The sequence below is a fragment of the Jaculus jaculus genome, chromosome X (assembly GCF_020740685.1).
Source record: "Jaculus jaculus isolate mJacJac1 chromosome X, mJacJac1.mat.Y.cur, whole genome shotgun sequence".
Lineage (NCBI taxonomy): Eukaryota > Metazoa > Chordata > Mammalia > Rodentia > Dipodidae > Jaculus > Jaculus jaculus.
Genome location: NC_059125.1, coordinates 13,582,565 through 13,602,300, shown reverse-complemented (window position 1 = coordinate 13,602,300; position 19,736 = coordinate 13,582,565). Strand labels below are relative to the sequence as shown.

General features: G+C 40.0%; 1 protein-coding gene across 5 annotated transcripts in view; it reads left to right on the top strand.

The window, feature by feature from the left end:
- Frmpd4 (FERM and PDZ domain containing 4) overlaps window positions 1-19,736 on the top strand; it is a 680,790-nt gene that overhangs the window by 255,948 nt on the left and 405,106 nt on the right. The window contains exon 1 of one of the 5 annotated variants that reach the window (XM_045140768.1): window positions 13,220-13,236. The exons of the other annotated variants lie outside the window; for them this stretch is intronic. The gene's annotated coding sequence lies outside the window, so the exon portion shown is untranslated. Of the gene's footprint in view, window positions 1-13,219; window positions 13,237-19,736 lie in introns of those variants that run through there. 5 annotated transcript variants of the gene reach the window in all.

The window sequence follows — 19,736 nt, the reverse complement described above, 5'->3', positions numbered from 1 at the left end:
TCTGAACTCAGTTCCTCATGCTTGCCTTGCAAGCATTTACTGAGGCATCTCCTCAACACCACCATGATGCATCTTAAAGCAGTAGCTGGAAGATAGCTTGAAGGATTCAGTATTAGATTTCTGTAAGAGCAAGTAGGTTCCATCTGCTGAACATATTCAGAATGCAAGTGTCCCTTGCTTATTTCATCACAGTTTCATTTTTGCTTCAGCTATTTATCACTTCTAATGATTTTTACTTCTGTAACTGCAACAATGTGCTACAAAGACTGCTCTGAAGTGAACTAGTTTTTTCTTTTTTTTAAATATGCTTTAACAAGGGTACAGAATGCTGGAAGCTATTATCAATGCTACATGGAGAGAATGTGATGTCTGTTTCCATGATGCTGCAAAAATGATTGCTGGTAGATCTATTAATAGCCCACAGTTGATTTCTGACCTTCGATTTATTAAATTAAAGATGCTTTAAAAATAGAGATGAATCACATGGAATAATGAAAGGCCAGAGTGTATTCCTGACTTCTTTTATTTTATGAATATTAAGCACACTGTGAAGGGGGCATAGGCACCTACATGTATATGTGTAATATAAATATTATAAAATATGTTCATTGAATTGAAATGCTACTTTCTCATTGGAAATAAGTCTGGTAGAGCTCATCTGTAGACTTTTTGCCATTTTCTTGTTTTAAGGAAGCATTGTTGTATTCTCAGCAAATCACTTCCATTCTGTTGAAAGGCAGTAGAAGAAAAGGATCAGTATTCCTCTCCCCCTTCTCTTGCTATTTCATTCAAGTATATAGTATCTATTGGAGTAAGAATGTATCTTACACATCACAGTCTGGTAGCTGCTTCACTTGGTAATGACCACCATAGACATTTAGGACCAGGCCAGGAATTTGAATAATTCATTGGTCACACTTGGTGAAGCTGCCGATTCTGAGATTTAGGTTCAGACTCAATGCTTCTTTTCACTACTATGTTTTCATGTGTATGAATAGTGTATATGTGGTATGTATGTCCTTATATGTGGCCTATACACATGTGGGCATATGCACACAACCCATGAACACATGTAGAGGACAGAGGAAGTTGCTAAATGTGATTGGCCAAAGAAACACTCAGTTCCCCTGCTTAGTGCTGGTTTACAAGCATGCACATAGCCATGCCCAGTTTTGACAGTGGCTACTGGATCTTGAACTCAGATTCTCATTGTTGTACAGCAAGTGCAAGGGCTGTTACCCATTGAGCCATTTCCCTGGCCCAATAGTGTGTTCTGATTGTTCAACTTTTGCTTAACTGTTCTCTCCCTGGCAGATTTATCAGGCTGAATGTAACAGACATAGAGTTTCATGTAAGTACTGTACCATGAGCTCCTGAAACTTAAAAGAATTAGACATTAAATGTATGTTTTATGTCTCAATGTGGATAAGGTCATGTGACCTCACAGGGACGATGGTGCACTGAGACCAAATTCCAGTCATTGTAAAGTGTTCAAGATTGACACACTCAGTGAACTGAGCTAAAAAAAAAAAAATCACAGTTCATTTGGAACCTACTAAGTAGAGGGCAGCCATCCACACATGCACATTGGTAAGCTTGTTAGTGTCAGCTTAATTTTCTATATCAAAACCAAATGTGGAAAAACAAAGGTCAAATGATTCCTTGTTTATATTCCTTTTATTCAAATGCCAATTTTGACCAAGTATAGTTCAATCACTGTGGATCCTAATTTTCTGAGATATTGGGAGTAGTCATGCAAGCCAAGTGATAAAAAAAAAAAAAAATCCTTTCACCTCCTCCCACAAATTGACCAGGTAATGAAATTTCCTCATGCTCTAGTTAATTGCTGACATTTCTTTCGTAGTTAGAAACTAGCAAGTTGACAAAGGATTAATTCATGCTTACATCTTCCTCCAGAGTGAGGGTGATCACATCTTTGAAAAATGACTTTAAGAATTGAGTATATTTGGGCTGGAGAGATGGCTTAGCAGTTAAGCGCTTGCCGGTTAAGCCTAAGGACCCCAGTTCAAGGCTTGATTCCCCATATGCACAAGGGACACATGCATTTGGAGTTCCTTTGCAGTGGGTAGAGGCCCTGGCGTGCCTATTCTCTATCTATCTATCTATCATCTATCTATCTATCTATCTATCTATCTATCTATCTATCTATCTATCTATCTATCATCTATCTGCCTCTTTCTCTGTCTGTTGCTCTCAAATAAATAAATAAAATAAAATAAAATAAAAATTGAGTATATTTAAGAATTATTTGTTAGGATAGTATAATTTTCTGATGGTTAGACTTCTGCACTCTCTACATCCATTTATGTTCTAATCACCTGGGGGAAGTTAAGAGGGAGCTGAAGCCTGAAGTCATGAAGAAGGGGATCCTGTAGTAGTTTGAACCCTGAAGACCCAAATGGAACTCTAAGGTTTTACTAAAAGATCACAGGAGGCATTTAATAGGATTCTTGGTTTTTATTTTTTAGTTCAGTGTCACTAAAGGAAGATATACTCCTATGAAAAACAAAAATAAGAATCAGTGCATGATAATATCTTTGTCTCAGAAAATAATGTACAGGATGTCTTTCCCAAACTATGTCAGACCATGAAATCTGATATTGTACTTAAAAAAAAAAAAACTACTATGGAGGATTTATTTTGAAGTGTACTGATATGTTAGTTAAGAAATAGATATTGTAGCTAGAGCAATGAAGTTCCAGTTTGAATGCCAAGGAAGCCTTCTCTGTAGGAATGCATAAGAAATAACACAGTCAGCGGGAATGATGACTCAGCCAACTTAAGGAAATTCCAAACTGAACTTGCCATCACGTCCCTGTGATACTTCAGAAGTCATGGCAGTAGGGTTGTCTTAAATGTGGTAGAGCAAATGGATGAGGAGTCAGGCTTTTCCAGGAACACTGTATTATTTGGTGTCCCATCACATTAAATTGGTCAGTATTACATGCTTGCAAGGGAAAGAGCTAAGTAAAACTTACTAAATACAAGTTCAGCACCATGGCTTATAAACTTTTGAGACAAGGGCACTTTATTTACATTATTGTGTTTTGTTTTTTTTTTTTTTTTTTTTTTCCTAAAGCTGAAAAAGTAACCTGGCTGGCTTAAACCAACAGAAAGACATTCTTGCACATTCTACAGACCAGAGATCCAAAGTCAAGGCATTGCCTTTTCTGAAGGTTCCAAGGGAGATTTTTTCTTTGTCTTCTCACATCTAGTGGCTCCTAGAATTTCTTCTTTTTGACCTCATAACTCTGATTGGTGAATTCTTATGTCTATATCCTTGTGTCACTCATTAATTTTAGGGTTTGAAGTTAATACTTTATATCAACTCAACATCTTTATTATTCCTTGACTCCTTTTCTTTTCCTTCTCCTTCCTATGTTTGTTCTTTTCCTCCTCCTTCTCTTCCTATTCTTTTGCTGCCCTTTATCTTCTCCAATTACTCTTCTCACTTTCCATCGCTGGGGACGGAATTCAGGGCTTCATGCACACTAGACAATTGCTCTGTCACTGAGGTACTTTATGTATGTATTATGTATGTGGTGCGTGTGTGTGTGTGTGTGTGTGTGTGTGTGTGTGTGTGTCCCCAGACCTCTACATTACACCTTTAAATACCTCTTTTCTAAACAAGGTCCCATTCACAAGTTCTGAAGTTTAGAGCTTTTATATAATGTGGGGGAGGGGGGGTTCACAATTCAGCTCATTAGAATCTGCAAAATCAATTAAAGGGATAGTAGAAAATGCTCCCTTCTTTTTGTTCAGGTCATAGGGATAATCTTCTCTGAGTTGATGAAAATATTTAATGGAAGGTCTGTCTTGCAGAAATTGTTTTTTTTTAATCCTATCTGATAATAAATGACAAATCAAAATCATGTTCCTATAACCAGATTCATACCAGCTTTTCAAAGTAATTATCTCATCATTAATCCAGTTCCTAGGACAACCTGTCAAGTATTTGCTGCCTTGCATTTTGCTTAGAGTCCTGGGGCAAGCAGAGTTCCAAGATCATAGAAATCAGTAGTCACTACAGCTAAGACTGTATAAGTCCCAGTAGGTCAACTATCAGTTAACATGATGTTGAAGATGGAGGGGAGGAATTGCCAACAAATTTTGTAGTGCTTTTCAGCAGCAATAGAGGAAAGAAAAGATGAATTGGCATAGGATAAGAATTCTATGAAGTAACCACCCACCACCCACCCCTGACCCAAGCCACTGTCTGAAACCTGGCTGTGGTGCTTGAAGCAGGTGTCTCAAATAAATGCTTTTGTTTTGAATGTTTGCTTCCCAGTTGATGACTTTTAAGAGGTGGAGCCTTGATGGGGGAGGTATGTTGTTGGGGGCATGCTTAGGAGTGTTATAGCCAGCTCCCAGAGATTGGCTCACTCTCCTGCTGCAGGTGTTCACCTGATGTGGGCCAAGGGGTGACATCTAGCCTCTGCTGTATCATCTGTTCCCTGCCATCATGGAGCTTCCCCTCATTACTATAAGGCAAAGTAAACCCTTTCTTTCCATATGCTGCTTTTGTCTCACCACCATGAAGGTAAGTACAACACTGGCTAAACACTCAGGGTTCACAGCATTTTACAAACCAGGGTGCCAACCAAATGCCTTTGAAGACATCTGTCATTGCTGTTATTTGGCACATGAAACAAGGCAGACACCCTGAATTTGGGTCACTGTTTAGTCCATTGTTGTGGCGTATATGTGGTTCAAAGTGATATTTGACAGCTTCTTTAGGCAGCACAGTGACAAGTAGCCAGCATGACAGTACAGAGAGGAAGGTGATCCCCTTGGCATTAGCACCATGTGGTTAGAAGTAAGAGAGCACATTAAGTGACAGAGAGCACTTGGGAATGACATCAATAGACTTCAAATTCTCACTCAAACAGTGTATATACATATACTGCTTGTTTAGAACTGCAAAGACACTCACTTTTTATATTTAGAATGTATCCAGTGTTTGATATTTATGTGTTTTCATATCAAGGAAGAAATCCAATCTGTTTTCTCTGGAGATAACGAGACACGGAGAGTCTGTATTCTGACTATGCAAAACCACTGCTATCCATAAATATACTTTTAAGATATGGTGTATTCCTAGAGATTGGTGTATGTAGTAAGATTGATAGTTCAGGCAATGGTGCCAATGAAAAGATAGTTTATTACTTAATGTACTCAAATTGTACCATAGGGACCACCTGGGGAAGCACCTGGATCAGAGACAAGGCAGATGGCAAAAGAGAAGTACAGGTGATCTCCTGAAAAGAAGAAGACAAAGGAGGACAATCAGACTCAGGATTACATTATTAGAATCTCAGGGATTCTGGGACATAGGAACTGTCCATAAATTCTTTCTTGACCCTAGAATGCTGAGGGCAAGTGATTAGTGGCTTAAACCATAAGAACAAAATAAAGGAGGTTGTTGGGGCTGTGCAGTAGTGGGTGGTTTCTGTTTGATAGACCCAACTTGAAGAAGAAGAGGACTCCTAAGAAGGAGACAAGCAAGGTGATTCAGGCATGCCATGCTGATGTCCAGAACAAGGTGTGTCAGGCATAGAACTTGTATGTCACAAAGACATGAAAGAACCACATTTAGTTTATTGGAGTTAGAGAACATAGTAATCCCTCTATCTCTCTATCTCCCTGTCTGTCTCTATCTCTGTCTGTCTGTCTGTCTGTCTATGTCTGTTTAAAGAACCCATAAACCACTCACCAGTTTTGAACCTTGCTACCCCAGTCATAAGGCCACAGAGACAATATTCTGAGTAGCGAAGTATGGTCCTTCCTTGTCTTTCCTTTCACTTTTCCTTGCCTTCCTTTTTTGTCCTTTCACCTCCCTTCTTTCTTTCCCTGTCTTTTCTCCCTTTCCTTCCCTATTTCATTTCTTTCCCTTCCATCTATTTTATTTTTGGAGTGTGTGTGTGTGTGTGTGTGTGTGTGTGTGTGTGTGTGTGTTGGGGATGGAAGCCAGACCTTGAATTTTAGCCAAGTACTCTACCACTTAATATACCTTCTCCGTCCAACCCTGATTTATTTCCTTCATTCTTTTTATTATATTTTATTTTATTTTATTTGGTTTTTCAAGGTAGGATCTCCCTCTAGCTCAGACTGACCTGGAATTCATTATGTATTCTCAGGATGGCCTGAACTCATGGCAATTCTCCTACCTCTGCCTTCCAAGTGCTGGGGTTAAAGGCCTGTGCCACCATGCCTGGGTTTAAAAATATTTTATTTATTTATTTATTTATTTATTTATTTATTTATTTATGAGTGCGGGGAGGTCCTTAGGCTTTGTAGCCAAGCACCCCAACTTCTGAGCTATCTCTCTAGCCCCTCTTTTTTTCTTTACTTAGTCATAAGGTTGCAAGAAATCTCTACCTGGGGGAAGGCTCTCAGTTTTGGACTTTACCTTAGCATGTCTTGGCATGAATACCTGGTGTCTCCAGCTGTAGTTCTGCTGAGATATGGCACTTATTATGATTTTGGATCTTTGTAACCAGTGTATTTGATTTGGAATTTCTTCCCTAAAGCCAAGTTCAAGGAGTTAGGTGAGAAGCAGAACCCTAAAGAGGTTGATGAACAGGCCACAGCATGGTGGTGGTCTTCAATCACTAGCCAGAAGAGGCAACAGTGAAGTGTCCTACTTCTCCTTGCCACCCTCCTTTGCTTGTCCATGTGGCTGTATTTCTCCACTGTCCTGTTTCAAGTTCTAGAACTCTTCTGCTCTTCCCTTCTCATCCAGACCTGTTTTTATGAGATCAGACTTCATTTTGTCCTCCCACTATCTCATGGCCTAAATATATCCTGCTTCCGTTCTTTATCTCTCAGAATCACATGGAGCTGACTGCAGACACTACAGAGCAGAGTAGGATAAGAAAATTAGTGAAAACAAAGGAGGCAAAGGCTAATCATTTTTAGGTTTTGTGTTTCATCTTAAACCTTCTACCATATGCATCCCTGTTCCTACAATCATTCTTATTTTTGCTCTGAGGAGGTCATTCCTGTATTCCTTTATTTTTTCATTCTTTCATTAACTTTATGCATGGCTCTGTGCTCAGCCCTGAAGAGCAGTAGACACGTAAATAAGTAATGGTGCTGTGATCAGTTTCACCTTATGGTAGGGACTGAGTTGGAGCGTTGTAGAAACTCAGGGCATGAAATAAGTTCCATTTCAGAGTACAGGAAACATTAATTGTCCGTCCATGTCTTCAGGATGCTAATGGGTTGGTCAGGCTGAAAAGGGAACAAAGGCATTTCAATATGGCAAGAGAATGGGCCATTTTCCAAAGGAATGCAAGAAGAATTAAGTTAGTTAGACGAGATGGTGGGACTTTGAGACCATGCAAGTTGAGATTGCTTGGTAAAGATTACCCTTGTATATTATCATCCCAAGCTGAAAGTGTACCCTGCAGGCAGGCTGTGGACATCGGATAGGACCAAACAGGGTGGATAACAGATTAGGCAGGAAGAAATGAGAGTAAGCCAACCCTGATGGACATCCAAAGGGTGGCAGCTAGTACACATAGACTAGTTTCAGAGTCTAGAAAGGAGATTATTAGCAGTTGGCCACAATGGACATGAAAATTACATACATAAACCAAGAGGTCAACAAGCTTCATGTACTTATGTATTTGTCAGAAGTGATGCACAAACTAGGTATAAGCACCCTCGTATAGTGTACTCATGGGCCAAACTCTATGTCAGCTCAGAGAAAGTAATGACACACAAAAGGGCCTTAGTACTTGTTGATAATTGAGGTCGTTTGAATTTAAATGGTCCCATAGCTTCCAGCATTTTAAAAATTTTATTACTGGGTGCTGGAGATGGATTACCAGTTAAAGTACTTACCTGCAAAGCCAAAGGACCTCAGATCAATTCCCTCAGGACCCACGTAAGCCAGATGCACTAGGTGGCACATGCATCTGGAGTTTGTTTGCAGTGACTGGAATCCCTGGCATTCACGCATTCTCTCTCTCTCTTTCACTCCATTCCTCTCTCAAATAAATGAAATAATATTTAATAAAAATTCTAAAATTAAAAAAAAACATATTACTAAGTCCAAACTTTATATGGACATGTCATATGTTTGTTCCATCATTTCCCTCCTCTCCGCCTCCACTCCACTGAGGGCCCTCTTTGGTGGGATGGCTGGTATTCCCCATGGAGTTGTGGGTTATGTGTTGTGAGAGCAGCAGTTTGTCATTGTGAGGAGGGCTATATCTCTGAATATTCCTTCCCACCCTATGGCTCCTACAATCTTTCCGGCCTCTTTTCCACAAACTTCCCTGAGCCTTGGTGGGTGTGCTTTAATTATACTTTAGAGTTGGGCTCTCAGAAGCTTCTGGATTAATGCTTTGGTGCATTTTGAGTATCCTCAGTGTCTGTCTACATCACTGTGGATCAGGTTGTCAGGTTTGCCATGGAAGCAGCACTCTTGCTTATCTCACCAGTTCCTCTGTAGTTTCACCTGGACCCTGGCTACTGTGTGAGATGTGGTTCATCTTCTGCCAGGGAGTCAGCTATATATTCTTGCCTTGTTGATAGATTCTTGTTGCCTTTGCTTCTCACTGCTTTCTGCAAAGAAAAACAGATTCTCCGACAGAAAATTTCTAAAGGTGATAAATTCTTTCAGCAAAGTGGCAGGATACAAAACCAACACACAAAAATCAGTAGCCTTCCTATATGCCAAAGGCAAATATACAGAGAAAAAGGTATCGTTGAGGCTTTTCCATTTTCAGTACCTACAAAAAATTAAAGACTTTGGAATACCACTAACTAAGGATGTGAAAGACCTATATAATGAACAAAAGTAAAAACATTCAAGAAAGAAATTGAAGAGGACATGATATGATGGAAAAACTTCCTATGCTCCTGAATAGGTAGAATTAATATTGTGAAAATGTCAATTCTACCAAAAGCAATATACAGATTTAATGCAATGCTAATAAAAGTCTCAGTATCTTTCTTCACAGATATAGAAAAAAATAATCCCAATAGACAATAGATGTTGGCAGAATTCAGGGGAACAGGAACCTTCATTTACTGCTGGTGGGAGTTAAAACTTGTACAACCACTATGGAAATCAATATGGAGACTCCTGAAAAGATGAAAATAGAGCTACCAACTGACCTAGCCATTCCTCTGCTTGGCATCTACCCTAAAGGCTCCACTCTTCACTAAAGAGGTGTTTGTTCAACAATCTTTATAGCTGCCCAATTCACAATCACTAAGAACTGGGATCAACACAAATGCCCATCATTTATTGAATGGAAAATGAATATGTGGTACATATACACAATAGAATTCTGCTCAGGAGTAAGGAAAAACGATACAATGAAATTTGTAGGAATATGGACAAACTTGGAACAGATCATACGAAATAAACTCACAGAAGCAAGAAAGAAAAATGTCCCATATTCTCCCTCATCAGTGGTTCCTAAACAGGAACAGCTTAAATTGCAGGCATAGCTGACAGACAATTCAAGGAACAGATGAGAGGGATGGAAGGGTTTGAGATGGGAGATGGGAGAGAAGCCAAATCCAAAATTAATTGATACCATAGAAACCTTCTGCCTGGACAAGGGACTAAAAGATATAACCCTCAATAAAAGCATGGAGGGATCATCTGCTAAGAAAGGGCTCTGGAGAGGGTAGAATGAAGTCTAATCCTAAAACATTTGACCCTAGCTTTCAACTCCTAGTGCCAGAAATTGATTACCATCCACATTGCACTGTTGATCACAGAAACCTATGAGGTCTCCAAAATAAGACAGGCTTTACTCTATCGACCGCCTGAGGTAAAAGGTGAGACCCTATTGCTAAAGACACCACATGTTACCAATGCAGAACATCAAGAGATCCAGCTGAATCTATAAGGAAGCCAGTTCCCAGATAGTTAGTCCATAGAGTATTGAAGAGTGCTATATGAGCTGGTGGTGGAAAATGACCAATAATGTCATGAGCCTCAACTATTTTTGATTAAGCTTCCTACTTAGTCTTTAGCAGGAATAGGCATGCTGGAGGAGGTATATCACTAGGGTTGGATCTTGAGCCCATCCCTATTAGGTGTATTCCAAGCCAGCTTGAGCTCTGGATGTTACTTGTCTCTCTGCTATGGCTATATGATAAAGTGAGCCAGCTTCTTCTGCCATGATGAAGCTTCTCCTGGAATTTTTTTCTAATTTAAAACTTGGACTTTATTTAAATTAGCAAACCTTTCAATGTGAACATTTTAAGATACAGAAATTGACAGATTGATGGGAAATTGTTACAAAGCAAGTATCTGATAAAATATATGTATCAGAAATATAGAAAAAATTCTTAAAGCCTTATAAGAAAATAAGCCATACAATTTAAGTTGGAAAAAAAAAAGTATGTACAGACAGCACCTTGCCAAAGATTTAGAGAGTAATTTTTAAGCCTAGTATAAACCCTTTCCATCTATAATCTGCTTCTGGTCCAGGGATTGTCTCAGCAACATACAAGTAACTACAACAGTGAGTGATGTTTACATATTCTGGTCAGAAAGGGACATCTGCTAGGATCTAGTGGGCACACAGCTGGATGGATCATTCTAGTAGTTTTGACTGCACTGAAAGAAACCTACAGGTATTTTGAAGCATAACCTAAGGCACTTTCCAGAGTCTGGCATAGAGGAATGGCTATGAGCCAATGCTACATGAACTGAGAGCCAGAGGGGACCCAGTGTACCTTGGCTATGCCCCAAGGTGCCATACACTGCCCTGGAAGAAGGACTATGAAAAGGCAAGAACTAGCTAACACCTCATTCAGGGCCAACCTCTATTCTGCTTTGCAACTTTACTGACCTGATGTGGGGGATGGGTGGGAGTGATGGCAAGCATAGGTAGCATGATGAGAGCAGTCATGCACATAGATTCTCTGTTTTCCAGATAGTTCCTTTAAGATATCAAGAAACTGAGCCTTTGCTTTTCTTAATCATGATGTACCTTTCCACGGGAGCAAACAGCAAACTCTTATCACCTTGCTTTTTTGTTTGTCTTCCTTGAAGAACAATGAAGCTTCTGTCCAAATGGACCATCTCTGAGTGGACATGGCAGACTGCTTTGTGTATCATTTCTTCCTGAATACACAAGCATACAGCTTTCCCAAAACCCAAGAAGACCCTCATATTTACTTCTGATGAAAGGCTGCTCCTGGTCTCCTTGAATACACTTTCTTATAGCACCCCAAGGTACTACAATTGTGCTGTGAACCATCCTAAGGTGGCTGCTCTGAGACTTGATCTCTACTTTGACAAGGAATTATGGCTTTTGTTGTGGAAATGGAGATTAAAGACCTGGGGTAGGAATACAAGAGGTCCAGTTACAAGCAGAGCAGGGGGGAAGTTGATTTGATTTGGAGCAGCAATAGTTTGTGATTGTGGTGGTGATGATAGCTGGGAAAAGGAAGAGTTTAACATATTTTATAAATGTGAAATTGTTGGACCTCCTAGGAATTTGAAATTGTTAGATCTGTTAGGAATTTGATGCTTAAGATAAAGAATGAATCTCCAGCCAGGTGATGTGGGTGACTGCTAAAGTGTTGTTGAAGGGATTTATCATGGGAATTACAAGGAGAATAAAGAATAAATATGCTGAATGCAGCTCCATCTCCATTAACAACAAAAGTTCATAGTGGCTGGTGAGATGGCTTAGTGGTTGAACGCTTGCCTGTGAAGCCTAAGGGCCCTGATTCTAGGCTTTATTGCCCAGGAACCCAAATAAGCCAGATGCACAAGGGACCACATGCATCTGGAGTTCATTTGCAGTGGCTGGAGGCCATGGAGTGACCATTCTCTCTCTCTCTCTCTCTCTCTCTCTCTCTCTCTCTCTCTCTCTCTCTTGTTCTCAAATAAATAAAAATAAACAAAAAAATTAAATTCATATGAGGTCCACACAACCTAACCCTACTAGTTTATTATTTTCATCATTTCCATGTGCTGATTTTCATGTAGCACCCTGTCTTAGGGCCCTGGTCCCTCTCATGTTCTTTCTCACCCTCATTTTCCTTACTCTCACAAATCTTCCTGCCACCTTCAGCATCCGTGATGCCTTATGCAGAAGAGGTTGGCCTGTAGGTGACAAGAGAGAGCAGTGGTTAAAGAGCCATACCTCAAGGATGGAGAGATGGCTTAGCAGTTAAGTGCTTGCCTGTGAAGCCTAAGGACCCCGGTTCAAGGCTCGATTCCCTATGACCCACGTCAGCCAGAAGCACAAGGGGACACACCCATATGGAGTTTGTTTGCAGTGGCTGGAGGCCCTGGTGTGCCCATTCTCTCTCCCTCTCTTTTTCTCTCTATCACTCTCAAATAAATAAATAAACAACATTTTTTTAATTAAAAAGAACTATATCTCAGAGTACACTGCCTGGGCTTGAACACATACTACATCTCTGCACTTCATTTTCCTCCTCCTCCAAGGACTCACAGGTTAGCTAACCTAGATGAAATATATCATTGAAGATGTTCCAGTCCAAATATTTGTCCTTTACAACTAACATTAATTGCCAGAGAGAAAGAGACCAAATATAAGGAACCAGTGAAGTTAGAAGCCACCTAGTATAAATTATTTATCCCACATTCTTTCCAATAAAATGAAACCCAATACGAAACTTAAAGGGAGATTTAAAAAAAGCGAACAGAATGGTTTTCAGATTACAACTTGGGGATGGAACGTGTTTTATGTTTGCTACTCTGTTCTATTTTATTTATTTATTTATCCTTGAAAATCAATAGTTTAAACATTTAAATGTGGCCTATTGTCTACAGCCTGAAAGCCATAAATTAGTACCAAATTTACAAAAAGCATATGATAAAATTGGACCCAATTTAACCACTCTTTCCTCTCCACTCCCAGACAATAGAACTGGGCAGCATTGTATCAAGTGTTCATCGTCTGATCTGAAGCTTATTAAATTAAACTCATTTTCATTTTGAGAGCTTATTCATAGTTTTTGATACCATACAAATAATTAGAATTGTACTGGTTTGTTTTCAAAGGATTTTCAAACAATACCATTAAGATGATGGGTTACAGCATTTAAGCAACTCAGGCCTCCTTTTTGTCAGAACTGATATGTTAATTAAGCACTTTTCTGATTTACTAGGCTTCATTCGATTCCAGTGCAAATGTGAAAGCCTGAACAGAAGTTGTGTAGCATGGAACAAGAAACAAAGTCACACAATTTAAGAGCGTGGTAGGTCTGTATATAATGTCATGATAGCTAAGATCCATGACTGGGTCTTTTGGCACTCTGTGGAGTTTGCATAGAGGACATGGTATTTAATAAGGGTCTTAAATGACAAGCAGGAATTCAGTGCCTTGGTAAGAAATAGTATGAGTCTCATGGTTAGTGGAAAATGTGTTAGAGTTTCATTACTATAATAAAATACTTTCTAAATACCTTATAAGGAGAAAGATTTATTTAGGCAGTTTTAGAGGACTAAAGGCATGGTGCCTGCATCTGATCTCATGGCAAATGTCAGATGCCATCATCAGGACTTTGTGTCAGAGCAAAGGGGTCACATCTTCAACTAGGAAGCAGAGAGAGTAGAAGTCAGGAATGCTCCTTTTATAACATTGGTCTCATGAGAATTAAAGGAGTGCTGTCTCATATGAGAGCTACCAAGCACTCCAATAGAGTATTCCAAGGATGTGCACTCAGTGACCAAAGGACTGCCTAGTATCCTGCTCTTCAAAAAGGTTTCCCTTCCCAATACTATCTCCCTGGGGCTCAAACCTCCAGTCACTATGGACATTTGGATGACAATCACACTATATCTGAACCATACCATTGTTCTTATAAATAAGGTCCACAAAGTATATAATGCATGATAGGCTTAAGGAACATTGTGATGTGGAGTCTGATAGATCAGGATGGGAGGCTGACAACAAGTTCAAACAGGCATAATTCTTATGTTTGGACTAGTCGTGATCTAAATATATCCAGAGCTCTGATTTTCCTCTGATAAATATGGACATTATGTATTGTATATATAATATATGCATGCATATATACACACACCCTTATGAAGGTACGTGTTTACACAGATACACACACACATTGCTGTCTCCCCCTTGTCTGTAAGACCTAATGACTACAGTAATTTCTTATTAAATTTTAAAGCTAGAATTCAAAATAATACTTCCAATATGGTTTTTCCATTCATTCTCCTCCCCTATTTCCCTTGTAGGTATCTTGTACCCCATTTTGGCTTGTTCCTTTCCTCACCTCAATTAGATCCCCTTCTGAAATTATGTCACATATATTCCATTACCCTCTAATTTTCTGCCCTGCCTTTAAGAGCTGTTCCTCTCTCACAATAACCTTTCTAGTTTATAGACACACACACGCACAATTTAAGTATGGCTTAATTTACTTAAGGTAACGATTTCTAGTTGTATTCCTTTTCCCCCAAAATGTCGCAATTTTCTTTTTCTTTATAGCTATGTAAAATTCCATTATATTAATGTACCACACTTTCTTTACCCATTGATTGGGTAGCTAATCTGGTTCTGTTTCCTGGATGTTGTGAGTAGTGCAACAATAAATATGAATATGCAAATGCCTATGTAGTATGTTGACATAGAGTTCTTTGAGCATAAAATCAAGAGTGATATAGCTGGCTTACATAGTATGTTGTGTTTAAATGTGAAATGTCCAGCATAGGCTTATGTGTTTGAGGATTTGGTCACCAGTTGGTGGTGCAATTTGGAAACTGGAGGAATATTTAAGATGTGACAACCTTGTTGGAAGAAGTGCATCACTGGGCAGGCCTTGTGGTTTTATACCCAAGCTCTCTTGCTCTCTCCCTCTCTTTCTACCTCCATATTTACTTTCTTACTATAGATACACTGTGACCAGTTACCTCCTGTTACCATGCCTATCCTGCCTTGAACTGTATCCCTTGGAACCATAAGACAAGTAAACCCTTCCTTCCTTAAGTTGCTTCTTGTCACACATTTGGTCACAGCCATAAAAAGAGTAGCTATAACATAATTATATATTCCATTTGTTGAGGAAGATACATATTATTTCCATAGTGACTACACCACTTTACATTTCCACCAGCAATGAATAAAGGTTTCTCTTTCCCCACCAACATTTGTTGTTGTTTTTCTTGATGATAACCTTAATGCCTGTAATTTTTGATCAACCTGTACTTTTGTATATGAAAGTTTTCTAGTGTTGAGCAAAGACTATTTTGCTCACAGTTTTCCTATTTAAAAAAAATCTATGCTCTTTATTAATGAACTTATATCAAACAGCAAAGATTCTAAGCTTTCTTCATTTAAAAATTTCAAACTTGGATACCATGAGAAGAGAAGTACAAAAAAAAAAAAAGCTAAATTGGTTGGGAGTTATTCAAGCTCTTTTACCTAGTAGGCTGGTATGAATGTTCTCAGGGAAAGGCTGCACCCTCTTGTCCTTGGCGTTGGCCAGATTGGGGCAAACCTTCCATGATGGAGGTGGCAGAAATAGCTGGCTGCAAAGGCAGGCCTGTCTGGATCTATGTGGTGTCCAAGGGCAATATCTCTTGAGGGTGCATTGCAGGACTGGGAAAATACCCTCCCAGGAAAAAGTCATAGAGATTGGAAGATACTGGCAAAGTGTTAGAAGTGTCCCAAAGTGGGTGGGAAATAAGTAGAAAGAATGGAAAATTCTGGCAAATGAAGGATTGGAATGGTATTTTTTCCCCTTTTTATTGACAGCTTCCATAGTTACAGACAATAAACCATGATAAGTCCTTCCTCCCCAATTTCCTCTTTGCAACTCCACTCTTAATCATACCCCTTCCTCCTCTCAATGAGTCTCTCTTTTATTTTGATATCATCAGTTTTTCCTCCCATTATGAGGGTCTTTAATTTTAAATATTTTTAACATGTATTTTTATTTATTTATTAGAAAGGGAGGGGTAGGAGAGAGAGAGAGTGAGAATGGGTGTGCCAGGGCCTCTAGCTACTGCAAGTGCACTCCAGATGCATGCACCACCATGTGCATCTGACTGACATGGGACCTGGAGAATGGAACTTGGGTCCTTAGGCTTCACAAGCATGCACCTTAACTGCTAAGCCATCTCTCCAACCCCATTGTGAGGGTCTTATTAAGATAATGCTAGGCAATGTGAGGTCATGGCTATCAAGGCCAATTTTGGAATGGTAGTTCTTAAAGTTTCTGCCTCTCTTTTTGTCTTAGGCTCACTGGGATGACAGATGGGAATGCCACAGCATCTGACTTTTACATTGATTCTGGATGTCCAATCTAAGGCATGGATGATAGAGTGAGAGTGAGAATGAAAGTGAGAATGAGAGAGAGAGAGAGAATTAGTATGCCAGAGACTTCAGGCACTGCAATGGAACTCCAGATAAGTGTGCCACCTTGTGGGCATGTGCGACCTTGTGCATGCATCACCTTGTGCATATGGCTTATGTGGGATCTGGGAATCAAACATGTGTCCTTAGACTTTGCGGACAAATGCCTTAACCGCCAAGCCAGCTCTTAAACACTTTTAAAATATTCACTTCTCTAGTTCTTTGTCCTCCAGGGCTTTATCCTTAAGAATGTGTAGGATCCTGAATGTTTCTGTATCTATAATTCATATAGAAATAAATAATTTCATGGTGATTGGGGAGTTGTAGAGTGCTTATCTAGTATGTAAGAGGTTCTTTTTCAATCACCAGCACTGCCACAACAAGGAAGCAAGCAAACCAAACATAAACCTCTATGGTAGTTTGAGTCAGGTGTCCCCCATAAACATAGGTGGGGCCGGGCTTGTGGGTGTTATAACAAGTTTCCCCATGACAATGCTTGGCACACTCTTCTGTTTGTCCACCTTATGTCGGCCAGGGGTGACGTCCACCCTCTGCTTATGCCATCGTTTTCCATGCCATCATGAAGTTTCCCCCTTGAGCCCGTAAGCCAAAATATACCTCTTGTTTTTCCCACAAGCTGCTCTTGATTGGGTGATTTCAACCAGCAATGCGAACCTGACTGCAACAATAGAATGGTATGAGGAGTGGGATTGCTGCTACATGTGTGACTATGTGGCTTTGGCTTTTTGGAGCTTATTTTCAAGAGAAATGTGGCTTTTTGGAGCTTATTTTCAAGAGAAATGTGGAAGGATTTGAAACCTTTTTCTAAAAGACGCCTTGCAGTGTTGTAAGTACAGCTTGATGTATCATTCTGGTTAGAGATGAAATAACCTGAATGCAGTAAGAACTATGGACTGTGAGGTTTGGCTTATGAGGGTGAGAAAGAACTTTGCTTGGACTGGGCTAGCAGTTTGTGTGTGAAGCTTGCTATTATGCCCATGTCCTGAGAAGTTGTGCAGGATTGCTTTGCATAGAAATGAACTGGTGTGAGCAGAGGGATATGACACAAAAAGAAAAATCTTTGGGTGAGCTGTTTGCCCATTCAGCTGCAATCGAGATATTACAACCATTGAGATTGGGGCAACTGACCTGCACTGGGGCAATAGGAAGAATGTATACTCTTTTGAAAGGACCTGAGTGCTTAAGGAGTGTCCTGTTCTTCAAAGTCTGCTTTATCCCCCCCTTGATTAATAAATTGGCACCCTACCTGGTATCGTGGAGTATAAGAAATGCTGGAAAGGGGGTCATTGAATTTGCAACATGGTCTTGTGTTTTGGAAATGGCCATGGGCAGTGTGAAACAGGTTTGCTGGATGCCTGCATGGAGACCCCATGGGGCCATGAGGATGAACCGTGGATTGCAGTGGAGACCCAGTGGAGATGCTGGAACCACCAGATTGCTGCTGAGGACAGCTGCCAGCCCCGGATGAAGTTTTCCAGGACTGTGAGTAGCCTAGCTGGAGGGGTGGAATTGGAACTCCAGAGAGTTGTTCCTGGTTAGAATTATCAGACTTGAAGATTTGTCATTGACTCTAGTTGTTAGAGTTAGAGCTAGAGAGTTTGACGTTTGCCCTGGTTGTTTTAAGTCTTGTATTGGCTGAATATTTCTTTGCTATGCCCAATGCCATCTTTTGCAGTGTGAATGTTTATTCTGTGCCATTATGGTTTTGGGGGGTTACTTTTTGGTATTATGGCTCAGTTAAAAGATCTTGGACTATGGGAATATATTAATATTATTGGAATTGATTAAAAACTATGGAGACTTTTAAAGTTGGACTGAATGCATTGCATTTTACCTCATGGTTGGTTATCAGTTTATGGTGGCCTGGGGTGGAATGTGGTGGATTGATTCAGGTGTCCGTGTAAACATAGGTGTTCTGAATGCTAGGATCCTAGCTGATGGAGATTTGTGAATGAATGCCTTCTGGAGGCAATATATTGTTACAGATGGGTTTATGGGTGTTATAGCCAGTTTCCCCATGCCAGTGTTTGGCACACTATCCTGTTCCTGTTGTCTAAGTTATGTGGGCCAGGAGGTGATGTCCACTTTCTGCTCATACCATCATTTCCCCTGCCATTGTGGTGCTTCTCCTTGAGCCTGTAAGCCAAAATAAATCTCTCCCCCCACCCAAGCTGCTCTTGGTTGGGTTGATTTCTACCAAATGCGAACCTGACTGCAACAACCTCTTTGCCAGGGATAACTTTTTCTTCCCTGAAAAAGTGTTTATTTTATTATACAGGGAACCCAGAAATAATGCCTTGAGAGCTAGGAAACCTGTGGTTATATTTTACACTAAGTTTCTGTATCAGACAGCTTCAGGTTCACTGAGATGAACATCCAGAGCAGGCACAGTTATGGAGGAAGGTATTTATTGAAGCTTACAGATCCAGGGGGAAGTTCCATAATGGCAGAAGAAGATGTCTGCTTTCACAGATCCAAGCAGAGATAAAAGCACAAGCCAGAAAGCCAAAAAGCCAAAAGCCACAGAGCACAGCACACTTGAGTAACTCCACCTAGGCACAATTTGCATATTTTTAGAATGAAATCTCAAACCCACCACCACACCTTACCATCCACCCAGTGACAACACCTCCAACCGGGTGATTGCAGATGGAAACTGCAAACTAATAAAACACTGAACATATTGAGGGCCATCAATTCAAACTACCACAGTTTCCATCTAGTAACTTTTTTTTTTTAACCTAGATTTTCTTGTAAAACTAATTCTTTCCCTTCTGTATCTGAATTTTATGTACTAGTTTTAGTAGTTTTTTGGCATATGTACTTCTTGGTATGCCATTTGAATAGCCTATTTTCCTAAAAATTACAACAAGGGATTAGCTAGCCTTATAGCATAGCCTGATGAATATCTTCTGCCTAAACCATGGCACAGCTTGATCATCTGGCCATCATTAGTTTTGAGAATTAAGGCTGGCTGAGCTGTTCAAGAGGTAGGCAGAAAAAGAACAAGGGGAAAAAAAGGCATGAGAACACTGGATGAATGTCTCTATTTAAACATTATCTTCTAAGCTAATTTTCTTATGGCTTAATGAACTGTGCCTGAAATTTGCTGGATTAAGAATGTATTTAGGGGCTGGATAGATGGCTTAGCGGTTAAGCGCTTGCCTGTGAAGCCTAAGGACCCCAGTTCAAGGCTCAACTACCCAGGACCCACGTTAGCCAGGTGCACAAGGGGGCGCAACGCTTCTGGAGTTTGTTTGCAGTGGCCGGAGGCCCTGGCGCGCCCATTCTCTCTCTCTGTCTGTTTGCCTCTTTCTCTCTCTGTCTGTTGCTCTCAAATAAATAAATAAACAATAAAAAAAT